This window comes from Arachis duranensis, chromosome 3 (assembly GCF_000817695.3).
Source record: "Arachis duranensis cultivar V14167 chromosome 3, aradu.V14167.gnm2.J7QH, whole genome shotgun sequence".
Classification (NCBI taxonomy): Eukaryota; Viridiplantae; Streptophyta; class Magnoliopsida; order Fabales; family Fabaceae; genus Arachis; species Arachis duranensis.
Genome location: NC_029774.3, coordinates 51,176,627 through 51,188,059, shown reverse-complemented (window position 1 = coordinate 51,188,059; position 11,433 = coordinate 51,176,627). Strand labels below are relative to the sequence as shown.

The following is an 11,433-nucleotide window of genomic DNA, read 5'->3' as shown; positions in this document are numbered from 1 at the left end:
TAAGTAACAATAAATTTAAATTCTTGCTATTTGCATAAGAATTATACAGTGTTAAACCCTAATTTGCCTTCATATATTTGATCGCCATTGCTATACTTATGCACAACAAATAAATTTGTGCATATAGTTGGTGAAAGTTATCAATAGCCTAGAGAAAGGAGGTTAAATTTATGGTCTTTTTTAAATTTGTACACTTTAACTTAAAATTAAATTTTATTTAGTGTTACTATTGAGTTTGCAATATTAATTATGCAGAAGACAATTTTGTTTTATCTCTTAACGATTGATTAGGAACAGAACAAACAAGTTACTTTTAAACATACTGAGTTGCTATGACTTCTGCTAAGTTAATTTTGCAGGAAATAATTTCATTTTGTCTCTTATCAAAAGAAACCATAAGCATAGTAGAGAAAAGAAAATAACACAGTCATATATCTTGTTTTTACCACCTTGTGCAATATGGCCTACATCCATACTACACCATAATAGTGGTGGAATTTCCACTATTTTTCACAAAGATTACAATCACCAATTTTCTAGAATTCTACCCAATCCTATATGGGACAAACCAAATTTCTACCTAAATTTGATTTAGCTAGGTTCACTCCCTAGACTTTCAATCACTAAGTGCTCACCAAATTTAGTAAGGGAATCGCCCCAAGATCATGAATACAAAACAAAAATACAAACAAAAGAGTTTGAAATAATTTTATGATTTTTCGCCAAGAATATGCTCTTTGGCTTTTCTCTCAATGACGTTTTCTATTACCACACATAATGTATTTTTCCATTGATAAGAAACAAAAAAAAAGATAAAAACTAAAGCACAAAAAATTCAATATAAAGTCATGACGGAGAAGAAAGGATAGCTTGAAGGCTATGAAGACCTAAACAGTATGCTCGCTCTCCTTACTTCGATTTCTGGCTGTTTACCCTTTTTAAAGAAGAGTAAAACTTTCAAAACTTGAGCATGGTTGAACACCTTTGACTTATTCTTCTTTTCCAAAATTTCAGATCAGAGACACATAGGAGAGATGGGATAGCAGCAGGGATTAGAGTTGGCATGCATCCTTACCTTACTGCTTCTCGTTCTTCCTTTCTCTTTTGGCTTCAAGAATCTGAGCCATTTATCCATTGTTTGTCTCCAAGTTTTGTTTTTGACCTTTGATTTGTAGCAGTGATACACAACTTTCATTTTCTTCATCTTATCTAAATAATACATGCAGGAGGAAGGCAACTTTAACAAGCTACAACAGAAGTATAAAGATAGAAATATTGGTCTGATTTTCTTTTGATTCAATCTTTGATTTTATTTTTGCTTTTTACACTAGCCTCTGACTTTTCTTCTTCTTTTCTCTCGCTGCTTCAACTTGGTGATTACCTTTTTTGTTTTAATGGAACCCTAAACTGGGCTTCTTTTTCTTTGCTTGATTTTGAAACTTTTCAACCTTGATTTAAGGTTAATCACGTGGGTTGCAGTTTTGAAGAGAAAAGGGAGTGTTTAATTGTTTGCTTACGGGCCAGAGAAGAGAGTGTTGCTTTTCTCCTTAATTTGTGATCAGCAAAAATTGTCATGGGCAACATGAGAATGAAATGTTTGCTTTTGATCTTGGGGTTGTTGCATAATAGCCTAATGAATTACACACACTATTGGGCTTTTTTTGAACATTTTATTTTTATGCACAATAAACACACACATCACAATATTTTTTTTGGATTTTTAACCCAAGATTATAATATTAGTCATCATCATATTATTATTATTTTTCTCAAATTCAACAGTTGAAAATAAATTATTTGAGTAAATACCTTTTCTGATCCTTCACTATTTATGCAAAGGATAAAATGTCTAAAAAAATATGAAAATTTTTTATTGATCTTCAATCACTCAAATAAATGGTTTAATTGACCTTCTTACCAGTTATTAAATAGTGACCTGCTGATTATTTATGTATTTTTTTTCCTCTAAAATTGAAGTTAATCGAGCTTTGCAAATTGATAGTGATCGATAAGGAATTAAAAATAACATTTATTCAGAATATATTTTATTAATTTAAATAAAAAAGGCAAAACATCCATATAGGAAACAAACATTATAAACGTAATGTATATGTAACAAAATATTATGTTGTATTTTTTTTTTTTGGTTATGAATTGTATGTCTTCAACCTCACCCTTTTCTTTTGGGACCATGTGAGTATTAAGAGTATTTATTCATTTTAGTCTCCAAAGGGACAAAATGATCTTTAATCCCTTTTGTGTGGAAACGACATCATTTTCTTTTAATTTTCATGATATCTCCTATAACTCTAACAGTTTAATATTCTGCAACTTCAAGCTGCACAACTGGTGCGGTATTTTACAACCGACAAACTAACCGGCAAGTGCACCGGGTCGTACCAAGTAATACCTTACGTGAGTAAGGGTCGATCCCACGAGGATTGATGGATTAAGCAACAATAGCGTTTGATAGGATTAGTTAGACAAACAGAAAAGAGTGTTTTGGTATTCAAAGAGCATTAAACACAGACAAATAAATAAGTTGAGAATAATATAATGAGAAGATAGTTAAGGTTTCAGAGTTATCTATTTTTTCGGATTAACTTTTCTTACTCACTATTTTAATCATGTAGGATTTAATTTATGACAAACTATTTATGACTAGACCCTAATTCCTTTGACCTTCTTAATCTCCTCTAAAATTCATCAACTGCCAATTCCTTGGTCAATTAATTCCAATTAGAGGGTGAAGTTCAAATTCCAGTTTATATGCCACAAAAATTCTAATTACCCAAAAATAAGAGGATTATATGTCACGTATTCTGTTAAATCCAAATAATTAAAACTTAGGAGAATATGTTTTAAAGCTGTTGTTCAAGCAAAGAGCTTTTCCAAGTTTTACAAGAACTCAAATAGAAAGAGGGTCATACTTCCGTTCCACCCAAATTCATAAGATAAAAACGAAAACAATTCTTAAATTATAAAACCACACATGAATTAAAATAGAAAAAACAATAAAATCAATCCATACAAATAGACAGAGCTCCTAATCTTAACAATGGAGGATTAGTTGCTCATGAAATGCGGAATGTAAATTTCTATGGAATTCCCTAATGGAATCCCCCTAATGGAATCTACCTAATAGAAGAGAAGTCTCCCCTTTTTATAACTAATCATAATTAATTTAAAATCTAATATTTAAAATTAAAATAATATCTTTTTCTATTTTAAAATCAAATTTGAATTTAAATCAGAATTAACTAACTACTCCGCGTCTTGTAACATGGGGACCACTTGGCTTCACTAGATCCGCGCCTAACTTGGGTGCTAAAATGGGGCCCAAAAATTACCCCCAGTGTTTTCTGCATGTGGCGCATGTCACGCGTACGCGTTAGTCACGCGTACGCGTCGATGGTCTTTTCTGCGAGTCACGCGGACGCGTCGGTCACGTGTACACATCGTAGAGCAAATCTTCAAATCACGCGTACGCGTCAGTCACGCGCACGCGTCACCATGGATATCTCCAAATCACGCGCACGCGTCAGGCACGCGTACGCGTCGCTCCTCGCTGCCATCTCCTTTGATTCTTGTGCTGCAGAAACTCCATCAAATTCCGCCGAATGCTACCTAAAATAAACAAAATTGCAAAAGACTCAAAGTAGTATCCATATTGGCTAAAAGATAATTAATTCTTTATTAAACTCAACAAATTAGATGCAAATTCACTAGAAAAAGATAGGAAAGATGCTCAGGCATCACAATACCAAACTTAAACTGTTGCTTGTCTTCAAGCAACCAAAACTAACATAAGCTTAGGATGTGAATTTTCATGAGAATGAGAGTTCGATTAAGCTCGTGTCTCTTTTTATAGTCGGGTTTATAACTGTAATCCTGGATAGGTTTGGCATCTCACTCTCCTTTGAATCAGGAGGATGTTATTGTCATTCTGAATTAGAATCCGAATAATATTATGAATTCTCTGATCTTTTATATTTCAGTTTAATCCTTGAACACAACAAAATTTAGTTTAATTTATTTTTCTTTTGTGCTTTGCACCTTGAGCCTAGCCGTGACTTTAAATGTTTTGTCTCAAGGATTACTTGACACAGAAATACCACAAGCACTTAACTGGGGGACTCTCTTTGAGTCCTGATTTTTCTTTCAGTTACTCTCAGACAGTGGTGCTTAAAGCCTTTGGCATACTCTGTTAAACACACTTGGTCTCGACTCTAAGTTTTCTGTCTCAAGGATTACTTGACACAATCACACCACAAGCATATGACTAGGGAAGCAACTCTTTGAGCTTTTAATCATGTCTGACCTCCCTAGTCATTGATGCTCAGAGCCTTGGACCTTGCTTTTATTATTATTTATTTTTTTTCTTTTGCTGTTTCTTTTGCTTCAAGGATTAAATTTTTGTTTATTTCAGAGAAGTCATAATAATTCTCTAAATTCCTGTTCCTTATACATCAACATCCCTTGATTCAAATTCAAATATGCACTTTTCATATCATGCATTCAGAATTACTATTAATACCACAACATTTAAGTAAATAAGACTATTTAAAATTAACTTAATTTCTCATGCAATACATCACTTCTTTTCTTTTCTCTTTAGATTCAAGTTCAGTGAGTGGTACATGAAACATCGTTTCAGCATTAAAGCATTTAAGGAAAAACTAAACTAGACCTAGGATTCTCACTAATAAAGGATCATGCAGCAAACAACGCAAAATAGCAGAAAACCGGAACATAACCTAGAAAAAGAGGGGAGGAATAAAAAATATGAAAGGAACTCAACCACCTTAGTTATCCTAGCGGTCGCTATATTCTTCAGGTTGTGCTCCTCCGTGAAGATGATTCGCCTCCCTTTTGGTGCCATAGGAATAAACAGAAAAGCTTTAAGCAGAGCGTCAACACCAAACTTAAATGTTTGCTTGTCCTCAAGCAAACAAAATCTGAAAACAAAAACAAATGATAAGATGAAAGAAGAATAAAAGGATAAAGGAACAAGAGAGAATTAGGATTGGGAGAGAGAGAAGAAAATTAAAACTGGGCGGCGAACTAGTGTAATTGTGCGGCGCAGGCGACACGTACGCATGCAACACGTATTCGCGTGGGTTGCGAAATTTTCTTAAGGACGCGTAAGCGTCAGGCACGCGTACGTGTGCCCTGGGTTTTGTGCGGTTCGTGCGAAACTAGCCGCGTGCACGCACAACTCTTTGTTCGCATGGCTAGGGAACCAATATTGGCATACGACGCGTTCGCATCATGCACGCGCACGCTTGGATGTTTGGTCAAATGACGTGCATACGTTAGGGACGCGTACGCGTGGTCAATTTTGTGCATCTAGCACACTTCCAGCCCCAAACCTACATAACTGTCTGCCAAACACATATTTACGTCAAAATTCAAGTCACGCGTACGCGTCAATGACGCGCACGCGTGGAGTGCCAAAATCACCAATGACGCGCACGCGTGGGGTACGCGTACGCGTGGGCATGTTTGTGCGAAAGGCTTCATTCCTACGCCACTCCCGCGCAACTCTCTTCATTTTTATTTTTTACGCACACCCATCTGACGCGTACGTGTCAGCAACGCTTGCGCGTCGGGTGCTCTTCTTTCTCTTTTTTTTTTATATCCGGTTCTTGTTCTAAAATAGCTGCATGATCAGAAAATTAGTACGAACTCAATAAAAATCAAATAAGTGAGAAAACTACTACTACAAAAAATAACTAAGAATGAAAAGGAATGATCATACCACGGTGGGTTGTCTCCCACCAAGCATTTTTAGTTAAAGTCCTTAAGTTGGACATGTGGTGAGCTCCTTGTCATGGTAGCTTGTGCTTGTACTGATCCAGGAATCTCCACCAATGTTTGTAATTCTAATGGCTACCGGGATCCCAAACTAGGCGCATAACGCCTTTGAGCAAGTTGAAGCAAGTGACAAGGCCCCAAGAGTGTTGATTGTGGGAATGAATTCCAGGGTCCTTAACCTTGCTTTTACACCCGTCTTCTTGTGGATCACCATTATTTTCACCGGGTGGCAAGCAATCTGAATTCTCACAGAGACATCCAAACAACCTTCTAGACCCATTCAATTGAGCTCTTCTCCAATCCTTGCACTTCAATTTGGAGCATGCAACCATATTGAACCTTACTTGACAACTCTTGCCACTAACCATCTTCCTCTTACTCTTAATACCACAAAGAGCTCTAAGTTGACCATCCGTCTCCAGTAGCCCATATTCAAGTGGGGAAGTAAAGGTTAAGGATAGGAATTTTTCCCACTTGAATGTTGTATTAGATGGTAATGGCTTTGGGGAGGTCTTGCAAGCTCCACTCCCTTGTGCTCTCCTTTGATTTTTTCTACCTCTTTGCAAGCTTCCTCAATTTGAACATCTTCCTCTTGGTAGTTTTCTTCTAATTCAATCTCTTCTTCATTGTTTACCAAGGGCATGGGAGGTTGTGCATCTTCCTCTTCTTCCATATGTGAGGGTGGAAAGTTCTGTAATTCACTAAAGTATAAACTCCTTTGATTGGTTTCCTCACTTTCTTCCATAGGATCTTGCATTATATCTCTTGGGAAGGAATTTGCTTGTTCCACTTTCTGGTTCTTGATTATTGTCTGCACATATTTCTCTATATTTTTGACAATTGTCTTTATATCATGTAGGAATTCTTTCATGAGAAGCTCAAGATTTGATGGTATTTGAGATGAATAAGGAGATGGTGGCTCTTGATATGCATAAGAAGGAGATGCTTGTTCTTGATATGAATAGGGAGATGGTGGCTCTTGGTATGGGTAGAAAGATGATGGTTATTGATATGGATAGTGAGATGGTGGTTCTTGATATGAATATGGAGATGGTGGTTCTTGATATGAATATGGAGGTGGTGGCTCTTGATAGTTGGAACATGGAGCATTGAAGTTTCTTTGGTTTTGACTTTGCCAACCAAAATTTGGATAGTTCCTCCATCCACCATAGTTTGAGTCACTACTCGGGTGTAAATAGTAATCCATGTGATCTCTCTCCATTATTTTTCCTTAGCACAAAACACCAAACAGAATTAAATGCACCATGTGGTAAATAGGAAAGCAAAGAAGATAGAATAACAGTTTTTTATTTAAATTTTTTTAAGAGAAAAATTACTACGGAACACCAAACTTAATTTCAAAAATTAAGAAAAACTTGATGCTATTTATTTATTAAAAAATTATTTATTTTTTTTTTAAAAAATAGATTTTAATAAAATTAAAAACGCCTAATCTAAGCAATCAAACAACTGATAGTTGTTAATCACAGTCAATCCCCGGCAACGGTGCCAAAAACTTGGTGCGGTATTTTATAACCCACAAAGTAACCGGCAAGTGCACCGGGTCATACCAAGTAGTACCTTACGTGAGTAAGGGTCGATCCCACGAGGATTGATGATTAAGCAACAATAGCGTTTGATAGGATTAGTTAGACAAGCAGAAAAGAGTGTTTTGGTATTCAAAGAGCATTAAACACAGATAAATAAATAAGTTGAGAATAATACAATGAGAAGATAGTTAAGGTTTCAGAGTTATCTACTTTTCCGGATTAACTTTTCTTACTCACTATTTTAATCATGTAGGATTTAATTTATGGTAAACTATTTATGACTAGACCCTAATTCCTTAGACCTTCCTAGCTTCCTCTAAAACTCATCAACTGCCAATTTCTTGGTCAATTAATTCCAATTATAGGGTGAAGTTCAAATTCCAGTTTATATGCCACAAAAATTCTAATTACCCAAAAATAAGAGGATTATATGTCATGTATCCTGTTAAATCCAAATAATTAAAATTTAGGAGAATATGTTTTCAAGCTGTTGTTCAAGTAAAGAGCTTTTCCAAGTTTTACAAGAACTCAAATAGAAAGAGGGTCATACTTCCGTTCCACCCAAATTCATAAGATAAAAACGAAAACAATTCTTAAATTATAAAACCACACATGAATTAAAATAGAAAAAAACAATAAAATCAATCCATACAAATAGAAAGAGCTCCTAACCTTAACAATGGAGGATTAGTTGCTCATGGAATGCGGAATGTAAATTTCTATAGAATTCCCTAATGGAATCCCCCTAATGGAATCTACCTAATAGAAGAGAAGTCTCCCCTTTTTATAACTAATCCTAATTAATTTAAAATCTAATATTTAAAATTAAGATAATATATTTTCCTAGTTTAAAATCAAATTTGAATTTAAATCAGAATTAACTAACTACTCCGCGTCTTGTAACATGGGGACCACTTGGCTTCACTGGATCCGTGCCTAACTTGGGTGCTAAAATGGGGCCCAGAAATCACCCTCCAGTGTTTTCTACGTTTTTTGCACGTGGTGCATGTCACGCGTACGCGTCGATGGTCTTTTCTGCGAGTCACGTAGACACGTCGGTCACGCGTACGCGTCGCTGAGCAAATCTTCAAATCACGCGTATGCGTCAGTCACGCGCATGCGTTGCCATGGATATCTCCAAATCACGCGGACGCATCAGGCACGCGTACGCGTCGCTCCTCGCTGCCATCTCTTTTGATTCTTGTGCTACAGAAACTCCATCAAATTCCGCCAAATGCTACCTAAAATAAACAAAATTGCAAAAGACTCAAAGTAGCATCCATATTGGCTAAAAGATAATTAATTCTTTATTAAACTCAACAAATTAGATGCAAATTCACTAGAAAAAGATAGGAAAGATGCTCACGTATCAACAACATACACTATACAACTTCAATGTTCATAAGAAAAAAACTTCTTAACTTGTTCTGAACCCAATTTGCTTCTCACCAATTCAATGCAGTTTCAAAGATATCATGATTTCCTTCGCACCTTTCTTCTGAAATCCACAAAACTCTAAACCTATTTAGGGTTTTTCTTTATGCACATGGAATTCGACGTAAGCATTGAAATTTCTTGAATACGAGATGCCATTGATGATGTGGTGTATGATTCAAGGTCGCAAGGAGAAGTTGGTATCGCGGGCCATCATATTCAACTTCCTTTGGGGTTTGGGAATCGTCCCTGATGAGTTGCATGACCTTGAGCTACCTTTAACAATTGAAGTCATGAGAGAGCGCATTGAGTTCCTCCAGAAGCTAGGGCTAACAATTGATGCCATCAACGACTATAGTTTGATGTTGGGATACATTGTGAGGAAAGTAGTTCAATGTGAAGGATTAGGGTTATGGGAAATATGATGGAAATTGGTAGAAAACAGCATCATTTCAACACAAAGGAGGCCAGGAATCATTTTGTCCTTTTTGTCCACATGGCACTTAACGTCTGATAGAGAATGTTAAGATGATATATACAGCTTTGTTAGGAGTTGATGAAATAAAGTTGGCCAGGAACCTAAGTGACTGACGTTAGGATTTTTGCTAGTAAAGAATTCTATAAAATATAGTCGCGTTTTGAGAATAGATTCTAAACCAACAAAAAATCTCTTCGTACAAACGTTTTGGTTATCACAAGTAAGAAACCCCTAAATAAATTGATAACCGAGTATTTAAACCTCGGGTCATCTTCTCAAGGAATTGCAGGGAGGTATGTTCTTATTATTGGTTATGAATATTATAAATCGGGGTTTTGAAAGTAAGGAAGAAGTATGTTAAATGACAAGTAAAATAAATAAATAACTGTAAAATAAACTCTTGGCAAGGTATGCGAAATTGGAAGTCCTATCCTAGTTATCCTTATCAATGATGATGAAAATTGAATCTTAATTCTACTTAGTTAACCTTTGCTAGTGCAAGGGAAGGTCAAGTGACTAATTAGTTTGATCATCAAATCCTAGTTAACTCCTAAAAAAGATTGGGATTATTGAAGTTCAAGCTAATTAACAAAGATAGCAATTATCGATCACGTTAAGTCTAATAACTCCTGAGTTACTGATTTCTTAACCAAGACCAAAATGAAAACTAAATCATAAATAGAGCAAAACAATCATGAGTCTGAAATACTTCAAATTATATTGATTAAGAAAATCCTAACATGAATGGCTCATAAGCCAATTGGGCAACATAAATCAGATACAAATGAAAGCATCAGAGTAAATAAAAGTAGAAGAGAAGCATATATTATTGAACCTGGTACGAAGAAACAATCCTAATGATTAAAAGAAATCCTAAATCCTTTAAGAGGAATCTTAATCCTAAGAGAGAGGAGAGAACCTCTCTCTCTAAAAACTACATCTAAAACCTGAAATTGTGAGTAATGATTGAATGATTCCTTCTGCTCCACTCCCAGCCTCTAATCTGTGTTTTCTGGGCCGAGAATTAGGTCAAAAACAGCCCAGAAATCACTCCCAGCACTTTCTGGTCCGTACAGGTCACGACAAAGTGACGCGGAGGCGTCATCCACGCGTTTGCGTGGAATGAGATTCGCAGATGCGACGCGTCCGCGTGAAGTGCGGGTTCGCATCATCTATCTGTATGGACACTATGGCAAATTATATATCAAATCGAAGCCCCGGACATTAGTTTTCTAACTCAACTGAAACCATCTCATTTGAACCTCTGTAGTCCAAGTTATGACCATTTGAGTGCGAAGAGGTCAGGCTGGACAGCTTAGCAATTTCTTCAACTTCTTGTATTCCTTCCACTTTAGCATGCTTCCTTTCCATCCTCTAAGCCATTCTTGCCCTGTAATCCCTGAAATCACTTAACACACATATCAAGGCATCGAATGATAATAAGAGAGGATTTAAATGTAAGAAAATAAAAGCCAAAGAAGCATGTTTTCAGTCATAGCACAAAATCAGGAAGGAGAATGTAAAACCATGCAAATTATATGAATAAGTGGGTAAAGAGTTGATAAAAACCACTCAATTGAGCACAAGATAAACCATAAAATAGTGGTTTATCAACCTCCCCACACTTAAATATTAGCATGTCTCCATGCTAAGCTCAAGAGAAGCTATAAAGGAGTGAAGATGAATGATAGAGAGTATGCAATGCAACCTATCTATGCAGATGCAACTACATGCAAAATGTTTCTACTTACTTGGTTAAAAGTAAACAAGTTTTTCAAGACAAATATGAATCAAATTCCACTAATTCAAATTACACAATAAAAGACAAGTAAACTTGTAAGAAGATAGCTCATGAAAGCAGGGAACATAGAATCAAGCACTGAACCCTCACTGGTAGTGTATAGCACTCTAATCTCTCAAGTGTCTAGGGTCAATCACTCTATTCTTCCCTAATCATGCTTTCTAAACTTTTTCCTTCATCTAACCAATTAACGAATATTTAGTATACCCATGCACACATCATGAGGTCTTTTCAAAGTTGTAATGGGGCCAAGGCAAGGGTGAGGATATATTTATGGCTAAGTGAGCTATAAATTGAATCTTTGAGTAACCTGAGCTATCACCTAACATACATACATTCTATATAATTTCTAA

At 35.9% G+C, this 11,433-nt stretch overlaps 1 pseudogene; it reads left to right on the top strand.

Moving 5' to 3' along the window:
* Positions 1-8,953: 8,953 nt before the first annotated feature.
* LOC127745513 (60S ribosomal protein L18-like) overlaps positions 8,954-11,433 on the top strand; it is a 52,133-nt pseudogene continuing 49,653 nt past the window's right edge.